The sequence below is a fragment of the Piliocolobus tephrosceles genome, chromosome 11, assembly GCF_002776525.5.
Source record: "Piliocolobus tephrosceles isolate RC106 chromosome 11, ASM277652v3, whole genome shotgun sequence".
NCBI lineage: Eukaryota > Metazoa > Chordata > Mammalia > Primates > Cercopithecidae > Piliocolobus > Piliocolobus tephrosceles.
This window is the reverse complement of record NC_045444.1, coordinates 80,546,823-80,559,747: the sequence shown is the minus strand read 5'-3', so window position 1 is coordinate 80,559,747 and position 12,925 is coordinate 80,546,823.

Sequence of the window (12,925 nt, the reverse complement as noted above, 5' to 3'; positions counted from 1 at the left end):
TATAATTAAGATTTATTTCCTATGTTTTATTTTTAATCCTGGCTTAATAGATTAAAAACCATAAAACCACTTTTATAATATAGATAATATTTTTGTAAACTTTATTTCTGTTCTATAAATGAAATATTTTAGACTAATTTTTACTCTGAAGGACATTATCTCTGCTTATTTTATTTCTTAGACTTCACTTATGCCTTTAAAAAAGACATAGCAAAATGACCATTTTAAAAAAGTTCACGTTAAACATATAAATTATCCAATGATTTTCAAAGCACCTCTTTTTTGAAATTATTATTTACAATCTGAATTCAACTTTTAAAAAAGCGTTTTGAATGTGAAGAGTAAGCCTGATACCCTTATTGCTTCTTTCTTTTGAGGAATAGAGATAAGAATTAAGCTGTTACCTTTATATTAATGTATATTGGAAATTCCTGAGTAGGCAGTTCTAGGGTGATCACACATCCTGCTTTAGCTGATACAGACACAGGCCACACATACTGTTCCAATGTAATTATTAATAGTGCATTTTCAAAATGATCAGTTTGAATGATAAATGACACACTTGCTTAAAGCAATCGTATAGGCAGAAATTTTTACTTGCCTGTCTTTGTTCTTCATTACATATTTTTTCTGGTTATTCTTTAAACTTTTGTATTAAAGGGCTTACTTTTTTATTACCTGTTAGCTTATCAATGCTTTCTTTAAAACCTATTTAACATTTAGAGGAAAATCAAATAAAAGTTCTTACAATCCCCAATGACTCACTGTTTAACTCTGACTTTCAAGAGAATTAGCTCTTATAATTCTCTGTTCATGAATGCCAGAGGAATTAGTATGGAGCATTAGTTGGGAAAAGCTTAATGGTAAACATACCCTGAAAGGTAATATAGAGAGGAAATAAAAGGTCATTATTTTTCCCAGACCTAAAAATAATGTGTTTAAAAAATCCAATTCATCTCCATGTGGTCCATAACAGTATTGGTCTGCAATATTTTAAAGAATAATATTTAATAAAGCAAATGCATATGGATAATTTTTAATGTAAAAAAAGATTCAAATAAAATTTGTAAAAAAAAGAAAAAAAAAAGACCAGTAAAAAAGGAAATTAAGCAACATGTCCTTACCATATCTTCCTGTACATGCATATTCTCTAGCACTATCTAGTACTAATCAAAGTCTGAAATATGTTTTTATTGAATTCATGTATCTTTTCATCTTGGAAGGTACATATTCAAATCATCTGCACATAACATATTATATCACTGTATTCAATACACTGATTATATTCTTTAAGTTATTATTTACTTATCCACAATTTTATATATATAATTATTTATTTTTTATTTTTTTGAAACAAAGTCTCACTCTGTCACCCAGGCTGGAGTGCAGTGGCATGACCTCGGCCCACTGCAACCTCTGCTTCCCAGATTCAAGCAATCCTCCCACCTCAGCCTCCCAAGTGGCTGAGTCAATAGGTGTGCACTACCACGCCTGGCTTATTTGTGTATTTTTAGTGGAGACTGGGTTTTACCGTGTTGGCCAGGCCAGTTTCCTGACCTCAGGTGATCTGTTCGCCTTGGTCACCCAAAATGCTGGGATTATGGGTGTGAGTAACCATGCCCAACCTCATTTATATTTAATAAGTGTTAATTGAGTATCTATTATAAGACTAACTCTAATCCACCAGAGCATTGAGGAAATAAATAATTATTAAGTTGATAAAGTTAAAATAAAACTTACACACTCACTAGGCTAGTGACTTACATAAATTCATTCACTTTTACATTTTATAACCATAGGGTCCAATAATATATATATTCCAGTGGATGACATGAAATGAATATTCCAATTTTTCCTTATGTGAGTAAGACAAATAAGAAGGAATGATGAAACTTTCGACTCTCATTTGCTCAATTCTTTTTTACAACAGAGAGAAACCTTATCAAATGCAAAATTCACTGTTTGTGAGTATATGATCTATCTCTAGTAGTTTCTTACTCCTTACCCTTGTTATTCCTGTTGTTAGGGATGAATCAGTAAAAGGTATGAATTTAGTGGTTCTGTGCATGTCCTATTCTACTGCATTAAGCATGAGGCATGGTTTGTAGTTAATTCCAGTTTTAGTAATGATACAATTAATCAGTACATTAATTAGAGGCCAGCGTTAGTTTTCTGTTATCAATTTATACATGTAGTTTCAACATCTATTAATAATCATTGCATAGGCCTATTATTTCATTAGGCTCACAAAAATGACTTTCTAATTCTAATATCTCTCCTGTAGTTATTGACTAGGATTATTCTGCAAATAATTTTCAACTATACGATTATACTGGAATACCATTGAGAAAAGAAAGACATGATATACACTTTATTTTTTCACTTTATTTATCCATTTACTGAAATCTGTCAGTACTCTAATATTGCCAGGAAAAACAGGAAAGGAGATGATTTCAGTGCTTCAGTTTAGTTTTAGTCTGGGGCTCTAGTGCTTCAAAAATGGAAAAACAAAATCTACACTAATCAGAGTACATTGCTGATCCCAATCAGATTTGAAAATGTTTCTTTGTTCCCTCCACAGTTTAAAAATATACAGTTAACAGAATTATTAGCTTTTATAGTTGAAAACCTGAGAAGTCTGATTATATTTGTCAATAAAAATATATGTCACTTAGCAGAAGTGAAACAAATTAAAATAGTTACAATTAAAAGAGAGGTTTCTTCACCTCCTTTGTCTAGAGTCAAAATGAATCTTTTTCCTTTAAGTTTAGACTAATGTTGCCAAATATTTAATTAATATTTTGCTAAGATTAACGTTAAAAACAAAAACAACTGGATAAAGAAATTAAGCTAGATTTGAAATTCAGATTTGTCTCCAAACAAAAATATTTCTCACTGGAGCCTACCCACTAGAGAACTATTTGGAAATGACCGAGAGTCCCCAAATTTTTATATAGAGAGAAGGTTCAACTTAGTTTTGGAGAGCAAAGTGATTTTAAGTGAGGAATACACCCTGGTGTTCCTTATTATTCACTTTCTATCACACCAACCCTTTTATACAGTCAAAAAATTGTTTTTGTTTTTAAATTTAAGAAAAGTTCACATACTAGGATTTCATGCCCTGATACGGGGTTGGTGCTGTAAAATTAATTGTGGATTTTGCCATTACGTTCAATGGTAAAAGCTGCAATTACTTCTGCATCAACCAAATAAATAATTCAGCATGTTAAATAAATTGTGGTATATTCATGATGGAATACTATTCAGACAAAAAATAATGAAATCCTGTCATTTGTGACAATGTGGATGAACCTGGAGGACTTCATGTTAAGTAAAACAAGACACAGACAAATATCACACAATCTCACTCATATGTAGAATAATAATAATAAAAAGTTGGTATCAGAGAAGCTGAGAGTAGAGAAGTGGTTACCAGGGACTGAGGAGGAGATTGGGGGTTGGGGGCTGGTAAATGGGTAAAAAGTAGTTAGATAACAGGACTAAATTCTGTTGTTCTGTGATACAGGAGAGAGTAAACTATGGTATATTACAAAATAGTTCTAAGAGAGGCATTTAAATGCTATTAACACAAATAAATGATAAAATGCATAAGGTTTTGGATACTCTAAGTACCCTGATTGCCTCATTATACAACTTGATCACTGATATTTTGATGTATCCAAACATCAAAGTGTACCCCTTGAATATGTAGAACTACAACATGTCAATTCAATAAATAAATAAATAACATTTTCAAATAATCGCTCCTTCAGCGAGACATCTTACGAAACAAGACAGCCTATTATTAAAAAAAAAAAAAAAAAAAAAGTAGTTTCCTCCATAATCTGAAATAAATTACTTCTAAAACTAATTTAATGTACAGGTAAGCATATGTATTAAAGCAAATATCCTGTCTTGTATTAATGTCCCATGGAACTGAGGAGGGGTAAACATCACTTTAACAGGGTCCTTTACACTAAATAAACTCTACAATGAGATTATTGAATGAAGGTATATACGGGGAAAAGTTGTTTTGAGTATGATGTTTTGATGTTTGTAGTGTTTTCTCTAAAACATGTGGAAAAGGAATATTATCACTTGGTTTTTCTGGAAACAGTAAAGATAGCCTAGCTAAGAATGCCAAAAATTCAGAGGTACAATTAAACAAAATTAAATGCATTAAAAATTAGTATATTTTACTTAAATGAACATAATGAAGTATGATTTAGTCAGATTGTTATTTAGAATTATGAATACTTTGAATTTTTGAACATATGCTTAATAGAATTATAGTCATTCATATAATATTCTTAAAAATCATAAATACAGAGGTTTGGAAACTCAGAAGTGAGGGTAAAGTTTTATAAGATATTTGAGGCTGTATTAATTCCTGTTCCACATCGGACATTGAGTAAATATTAAGTTATTAGTCATCATCCACTAAAATTATCTGACGAGGAGCACTATGGCATGCTGTCTCATAGTATACCGGTTTTTATTAGAATCACACTAAAAACAAATCTCCAGAAAGCACTTTCTTATATGTGCAAGATATTTGTCTTTTGACAATTTTGTTTGTTTGTGCTTGATTAGAGAAAGAGTCTGCAACTATAATACCCTAGATCATCTTCTTGGGATTAACTTTTTTTTTAAGAAAGGAAATTTAAGTGTTTTATATAGTTACGAAAAAAGATTGCTGTTTTCTATATTCCAAAGCTCCAACTAATGACAATAATACTACACATGTACATTGATGACAGTATGTGGGATTGAGTATCTAAATTCTTTATATCCCTTATAAAATTTTATTACTTATGAATACTGAAAAGTTACTGGAAAATCATTTAGCATTGCTGAGCTGTCACTTGATTATCCTGAACTTAGTTATATTGTAAAAGGAGCATAAAATACCAAGTCGGAAAAAAAAAGAGGTTAAAAAAAGAGCAATAGTAAAAACCACAGTGCAGGATATTAATTGTGTTGAATAGTGTGAGTTTCTGACAGATAATAAACCAGTGATAGATGTGATCTCTAAAACTGCATGTGTATCATGAGCTGAACCCTCAGTCTAATACAGGGTCATTGAATTTTACAGTCTCATAAGCTTCCAGGACTTTGCCTGGCACATCAACACAATTGCTTAATGTGCAATAAATTCTACAGCTAGCCATCTGCTTACCCTTTTGACCTTTCAAATTTTATAAAAACCCAGGCCCATAATTTCTCACTTCATGAACCACCAGATTTTTGGAATATGTTATAGTTCAGGGTTACTTTGTCTTTTTTTATGCAACCAAAGAGACTTAATATATTGGATAAAGTTTGGCAGCTACATGCCTTTTCCATTGAAATGGTTATGAGAGCAATCACTAGAGTTAATAAGATTTAGGCTATTTCTACCTATTGTATACTTGGATATGCTCATTTCAACAAATGTCTGCTAGTTATGGGGATTCTTAAACAAAACAGTATGCAAACGACAGGAAATAACTTCTAAAATAGTTAAGAAACCAAGAAAATGTGCCAAAATATTTATACATTGGTAATAAACAACTTTGTGTTTACATACATAGCATATTCTATTATTTTTACATTTTTTGGTTTAGTTCATAAACAATTTCCTTAATCATGTAGCAGAGAATTTCTCATTAGAGACATAACAATAGATTATGCACTTGAAGAAAAGTTTAAAGAATATCTTTAGTTTTATGATGATAAACTCTTAGGGCCAGAAGGATTAGAAATCAGATAAAAATAAATCATGTAACTTCCGAGCATAGACCAACTCTTAGCCTTGAAAAGCTGATGGGGAGAAGGCAGACAACAAATGTCTAATTAACAGAAATCTAACTGCCAAAAACTCTTTAGTCTTTAGTGATTTATCCAAGTATTCATTTTCATCGAGACACTTATGATTGTTATGTGTTTCTGATAAAAGCATTGGAGGTTTGGAAGCATCAGAATATAGTAAAGCCTTGCTCATTCCAGACACAGCTCCTGCCCAGCTTCCTTCTCTTTTCTCTGTCATCTTCTTCTTCAACAACAATCATGGTACTTCTCTTTTTTGTCTTAAACTATGGAGCTCTATAATCTATTGGTCCCTTTGAGGTATAAATTTTTCTTTAAATAAGGTTATAGGAATTTTTTTCTGAACAAGTAATATATTTGGTTTCAAGAAAATAACAGTAAAGTGGTTAGAACTGAGACATAGCTTGGGTTCAAATCCTAGTTTTACCACTTGCTTGTTATGTGATCACAGGATACCTTTTTCTATGATAGGTTGCCCTGTGTAAAATATTGACAACAATCATAGTTCATAATCATGTAGAGAATATATGAATACAACAAATATATAATTAACATAAATTATTAAAATTAAATTATTAAAATATGTTAAAGTGTTAAAATATATTAAATTATTATAATTCTATATACATTCTATATATGGTATATAGAATGTATATAGAATTCTCTACGTACAGGATATAGAATGTATAGATTTTTAATAATCCATATATTTAGTCTCATTTCAATTTATATATTCTATATACAGAATATATATAATTAAATGAGATATAGACTATATGTTCTATGTATGTGCAATCTCATTTAATTATTTTAACTTCATAAAAGTTGATATTTTATTGAATTAATTGAATTATTTTATTTTGATTAAGTAGCTTTAATTTTAAAATGGTTCTTATTACAAAGCTAGTAATATTTTTTCCTACTCAAAGAATGTCAGATAGATAAAAGGGATAGATTACACTTATTGAATGGCTACTATATGTTTTGCAATGTGTATTATATAAATTATTTCACTTAATTTTCACAACTGTTAAAATGTGATATTGTCAAGTACTAATGCATTGTCACCAGGGAATTATATACATATATATGTGTGCATATATATGTATGCATATATATGTATGCATATATATGTGTATATATGTGTGTGCATATATGTGTATATATGTGTGTGCATATATGTGTACATATACGTGTATATATGTATATATGAATGTCAAATATAACATCTGTATGTTATTTTGTTATTTCTGACTTTGGACATAAAATGTAGAGGCTGTAGGTGATAATTAAAGAACTGAAAATTGGTCCATGTCGATCATGAAAGGCAAGGAAAAGATAACCATTCCATTCCTCACCCACTGCTTTATGTATATCTTTATTTTGGATCAAAAAGTATCCATTAGGATTTGCAAATTGTGACTGAGCTAATTCCAAAACGGAATTATTAGATATGGTATCCTTCCTTCCTTCCTAACTTCCTTTTCTTTTTCCCATTTTATTTCTTCCTTTTTACTTTAATCAACATCATTTTGTAAAGGATATCCTTCAACAAATTTTGGAAGGATGAGAAATAAAATTATTTTCATTTTCTCAAGCAATTCTATTCTGCTACTCATTGCATTTATTTCAAAATTTTAAAAGGAAATTTGTAAACATGTAGCTAAGCATAAAAGTGAATAACATCCAGGGAACTTCAGATATTTTATTAATCTATTATAATGAGACCATTTCTCATAAAGCTATAACATATGATTCCTATTCTGGATTTATATGTATATTGATATATTATTTATCCTTTAAATAATTCCTTCCTTACAAAGCTGTCTGTCAATTGTAGTTGACTCTGGCCTCTAAAGTACTAAAACATTTTGTAAAGGCAAAGCACTTCCAAAGATTTAAAATAACTTTTACATCAAGGGAAGGTAACATTTAATTGAAGAAGTAGAACAAAACAGAGAAAAAATATTTTATGTTTAAACAACTGAAGAAATGAATTAAATTATTGGTCATTACCAATCTTGAAGTAACATTTACCTTACACACACACACAAGCACATAAACACACACACACACACAAGCATACATACACACACATACATACACACATAGAATACATGCAGACCTAGCACTGCTTTCTTCTTTTGTTAAAATCATAGTTCTGAGAATAAAGAAGTTGGTATTAACTAGGCAGTGGGCTTTGAGAAATACTTTGGATTACATTACTGCTTTCGTCTTTTAGTATTTTTTTTCCTTGTGATTAGTGAAAAACTTTCACTATTTTATTGTAATAAAGACCAAGAGAAGTAGAAAATTAATTATTCTTGACAGGACTACAGTGACCAGCAAATGTATCTACTTGCCATATGCCAAGCTGGAACTCAGAGAACACACCATCTTATGAGAAGAAGGAGCCCTGTGCTGTGATAGAGTATCCGGAGAAATTCAGAGTCTCAGGTAACGTCACTGAAAATAGCCTTACTTCATCTTTATGTAAATGAACATGTTCTACTGCAGATTATTGTAATATTTGACAATTACAGCTAAACCATGGAGAGAAGGCACTGCAATGAGCTCTAACCAGACATAAAATAATTCATTTTCCATCAAGCTATGCAAGACAGGAAATTAAAAGGATATAAATACACATTGTTCTTATTTTTTTGGTGTATCAAGTGAGGAATAAAATATGAAATAAATCTATTTGTAAATAATCCAAATTTATACATGCCACCCCCCAACTTCAATAGTGATGCCTAAGCATTATCCTTTAACATGTCATTATTTTTCCTTAACATGTCATTATATAAGGCAATTAGTTTTCTTTAACATGTTCTTATATAAGGGAATTACTTTTCTTTAACATGTCATTATATAAGGGAATTACTTTCCTTTAATATGTCATGATATAAATAAGCATTACAATATATTACCAGATGCCAAAACAGTAAGATTTATAAATAATTATCTTTTAAAAGTCAAACCTCTCCAAATGTTTGAACTCAACTCAAAACTACAATTAATTATAATTTGGTCCATTAATATTTGCTTTGACATTTTATGTCTTTTTAAACTAGGGTTGAAAAATATTTGATTTTGCCCTTTGTAATACCAGAAATATTTTGGGCAGTTGTTATTAGTTTTATTAATTCATCTGTTTTTCATTCAAGTTTCCATATTAAGTATTTGAGGGGAAGGTATTGTCTATGCCCAGGGAAGGTATGTTAAATAGAAAAACCTGCTCCTTCTCAGAAGCAACATCTGCAAACCCATCCAGTTAATATTCAAAAGATGTTATTTGTAATTATTGTTGACAGGACAGCGTAGTGCAAATGACATGAGTTTAGAATCAGACACAACCAGATTTAACTTTAGGCTGATGAGGGCAGAATTCAACCTCTCTGCCTCTTTGTAATTGTAAATGGTGGTTTGGTTACACGTTATTCAAAGAAAATATCTAGCATATTGTAAACTCACAGTACATGGTCAATAAAAGGAAGATAAAAAAGAAAAGATAAATGACAGTTCCAATATTAAATTCAAACTATATCACTAAAAGTATATTGTCTATTAATGTCAGATCGGGTGCATTCATTATATTTGTGTATAGAAGACACCATTATACTGTCGACACAAGGAAAATCAAGCACTGTTTCAAAAAACTTAACTGTAATTATTCATACTTTTTGTCTATTATTTTGAACAGCCTTATCAAATATATATATTCCTAAATCTATAATAGTAATCATGTAGGAGTTTCTCTCAACTTTAACATTTAAACAAGAACATAATAAACAAAGGGAAGAAAAACAATTACTATGTATGGAACAATATGCTAGTGTTTTTAATATATTATCTCACATCAACACATCCACAAAGTCACTGAATTTTTATTTTTAAATCAAGAAAGTAAATCACCAAAAGTAAACTAATTGGTAAAAGTTTACTCTTACTATTTCAGGTATTGTCGCCTGAGTGCCTTTTCTCCTGTCCTACCACATTCCTCCTTCCTCAATACAATTTTTTTTTAACACACCAGTGTGTAGTTCTTTATGAGGATCTTTGAACATGCTTGTCTTCCCCATTAGAATATTATTTCCCCTGAACTTTCTAAGGTTTATAATCACACTTCTTCTATCATTTAATTCTGAGCACTGGCTTCTCCATGAACAGGCTCGTTCTGTTTCCTATCTGAAATAATATTTCTTTCCAACTTCCTCTCTTTCTATATTATTAGTTAGATTTTTTCTCCATAGCACTTATCAGTACATGAATTATAATATGTTTGTTTTCTTGTTGCTCTCAGTCTTTCTTAAAATGCAAGTTCAACAAGGGTAAAATCATGTTGGGGATTTATTGAAAAATCCCCAGTGCCTAAAATAGGATGAAACATATTGAAGTTCAAAATTCATATTAAATATTTGTTGAATAAATTTTTTCAAAATGACACATCAATGCTTAAAGTAAACAATAATACCAAGAAATGGGGAGGATAATTATTGGAAACATAAGAGAAAGAAAGTCAAACAATAAAAATATAGGAAATAAAAGACTCAGTGGGAGCTCAGCAGATGTCCATAGACTCCCATACTCTGCTGTTTCTGTGGAACTACAAGATGACATTTTTCTTCCAATTTGAGATTAACTTTAAATGCTTCTTATAAAAAAGCTGATTGGCTCAATCTTATGTCAGGTAACTATGATTAGATCTAACCACTCTGGCCGTAGTGGCAGTCACATAATACAAGCATCATCACTAAAGGCACACTTTTTTTTTGTCATCTTTAGAGAAGAGAGAAAGCTGTGAGCTTAGTTGATAACAAAAGGGAAGACTACCACAAGCATAAAAAATAAATGGACTTTTGAAATGCCTCTACTTATAGTACTTCTTCATTCTTTATTATTATATCTTTATTCTAGAAGATTTGGAGGTCAGTCATTTATTCCTTAGTCACAATTTAGTTAAATCATTTCATTAAATAAAGAATTTGAGGGAAGTGAATACTGTCGAAAGAGAGCTAAGCATATATTTTAGTACTTTTTGATGCTTATAAAAGAGAGAGTAGAAAAACAGCTTTAGAATACGGAGGGTAATAAAAGAAATTCAATATCAAATAATATTTTTCATAAGATAAAAAGAGGTATATGAAGGCTTAATTTCTGTGGGGTGTTTTTTCACCTTTTTTATATGTTATTGAACTGAAATAGTTCACATACTCTTTTTTTCTTAACTTCTATCTCAAGTTCAGGGGTACAAGAGCAGCTTTGTTACATAGGTAAACTTGTGTCATGGCAGTTTGTACAGATTATTTCATCACAGCTCTATCTGTGTCCTGACAAAGGACATGACCTCATTCTTTTCTATGGCTACATAGTACTCCAGGGTGTATATGTACCTCTTTTTCTTTATTCAGTCTATTATTGATGGCATTTAAGTAGATTCCATGTCTTTGCTATTGCGAATAGTGCTGCAGTGAACATATTTGTGCATGTGTCTTCGTAATAGAATGATTTATTTTCCTTTGGGTATATTCCCAGTAATGAGATTGCTAGGTTGAATGGTATTTCTGTCTTTAGGTTCTTGCAGAATCGCTATACTGTCTTCCACAAACGTAGTCTTGACATCGATGTTCAAGAGTAGTTTCTCTATATTTTCTCTAGTATGGATCATTTAACTGATAATAGAAAAAAAAAAAAAACTACGTTAAGAGTACTTTTGAAGGGGGGCGGAGCAAGATGGCCGAATAGGAACAGCTCCAGTCTCCAACTCCCGGAGGGAGCCACACAGAAGACTGGTGATTTCTGCATTTTCAACTGAGTTACTGGGGTCATCTCACTAGGGAGTGCTGGACAATCGGTGCTGGTCAGCTGCTGCAGCCCGACCAGCGAGAGCTGAAGCAGGGCGAGGCATTGCCTCACCTGGGAAGCGCAAGGGGGAAGGGAATCCCTTTTCCTAGCCAGGGGAACTGAGACACACAACACCTGGAAAATCGGGTAATTCCCACCCCAATACTGCACTTTAAGCAAACGGGCACACCAGGAGATTATACCCACACCTGGCCAGGAGGGTCCCATGGCCACGGAGCCTCCCTCATTGCTAGCACAGCAGCCTGCGATCTAACCACAAGGCAGCAGCGAGGCTAGGGGAGGGGCGCCCGCCATTGCTGAGGCTTAAGTAGGTAAACAAAGCTGCTGGGAAGCTGGAACTGGGTGGAGCTCACAGCAGCTCAAGGAAACCTGCCTGTCTCTGTAGACTCCACCTCTGGGGACAGGGCACAGCTAAACAACAACAACAAAAAAAAGCAGCAGAAACCTGTGCAGACACAAACGACTCTGTCTGACAGCTTTGAAGAGAGCAGTGGATCTCCCAACATGGAGATTGAGATCTGAGAACGGACAGACTGCCTGCTCAAGTGGGTTCCTGACCCCTGAGTAGCCTAACTGGGAGACATCCCCCACTAGGGGCAGTCTGACACTCCACACCTCACAGGGTGGAGTACACCCCTGAGAGGAAACTTCCAAAGTAAGAATCAGACAGGTACACTCGCTGTTCAGCAATATTCTATCTTCTGCAACCTCTGCTGCTGATACCCAGGCAAACAGGGTCTGGAGTGGACCTCAAGCAATCTCCAACAGACCTACAGCTGAGGGTCCTGACTATTAGAAGGAAAACTATCAAACAGGAAGAACACCTATACCAAAACCCCATCAGTACGTCACCATCATCAAAGACCAGACACAGATAAAACCACAAAGATGGGGAAGAAGCAGGGCAGAAAAGCTGGAAATTCAAAAAATAACAGCGCATCTCCCCCTGCAAAGGAGCACAGCTCATCGCCAGCAATGGATCAAAGCTGGTCAGAGAATGACTTTGACGAGATGAGAGAAGAAAGCTTCAGTCCATCAAACTTCTCAGAGCTAAAGGAGGAATTACGTACCCAGTGCAAAGAAACTAAAAATCTTGAAAAAAGAGTGGAAGAATTGATAGCTAGAATAATTAATGCAGAGAAGGTCATAAACGAAATGACTGAGATGAAAACCATGACACGAGAAATACGTGACAAATCCACAAGCTTCAGTAACCGACTCAATCAACTGGAAGAAAGAGTATCAGTGA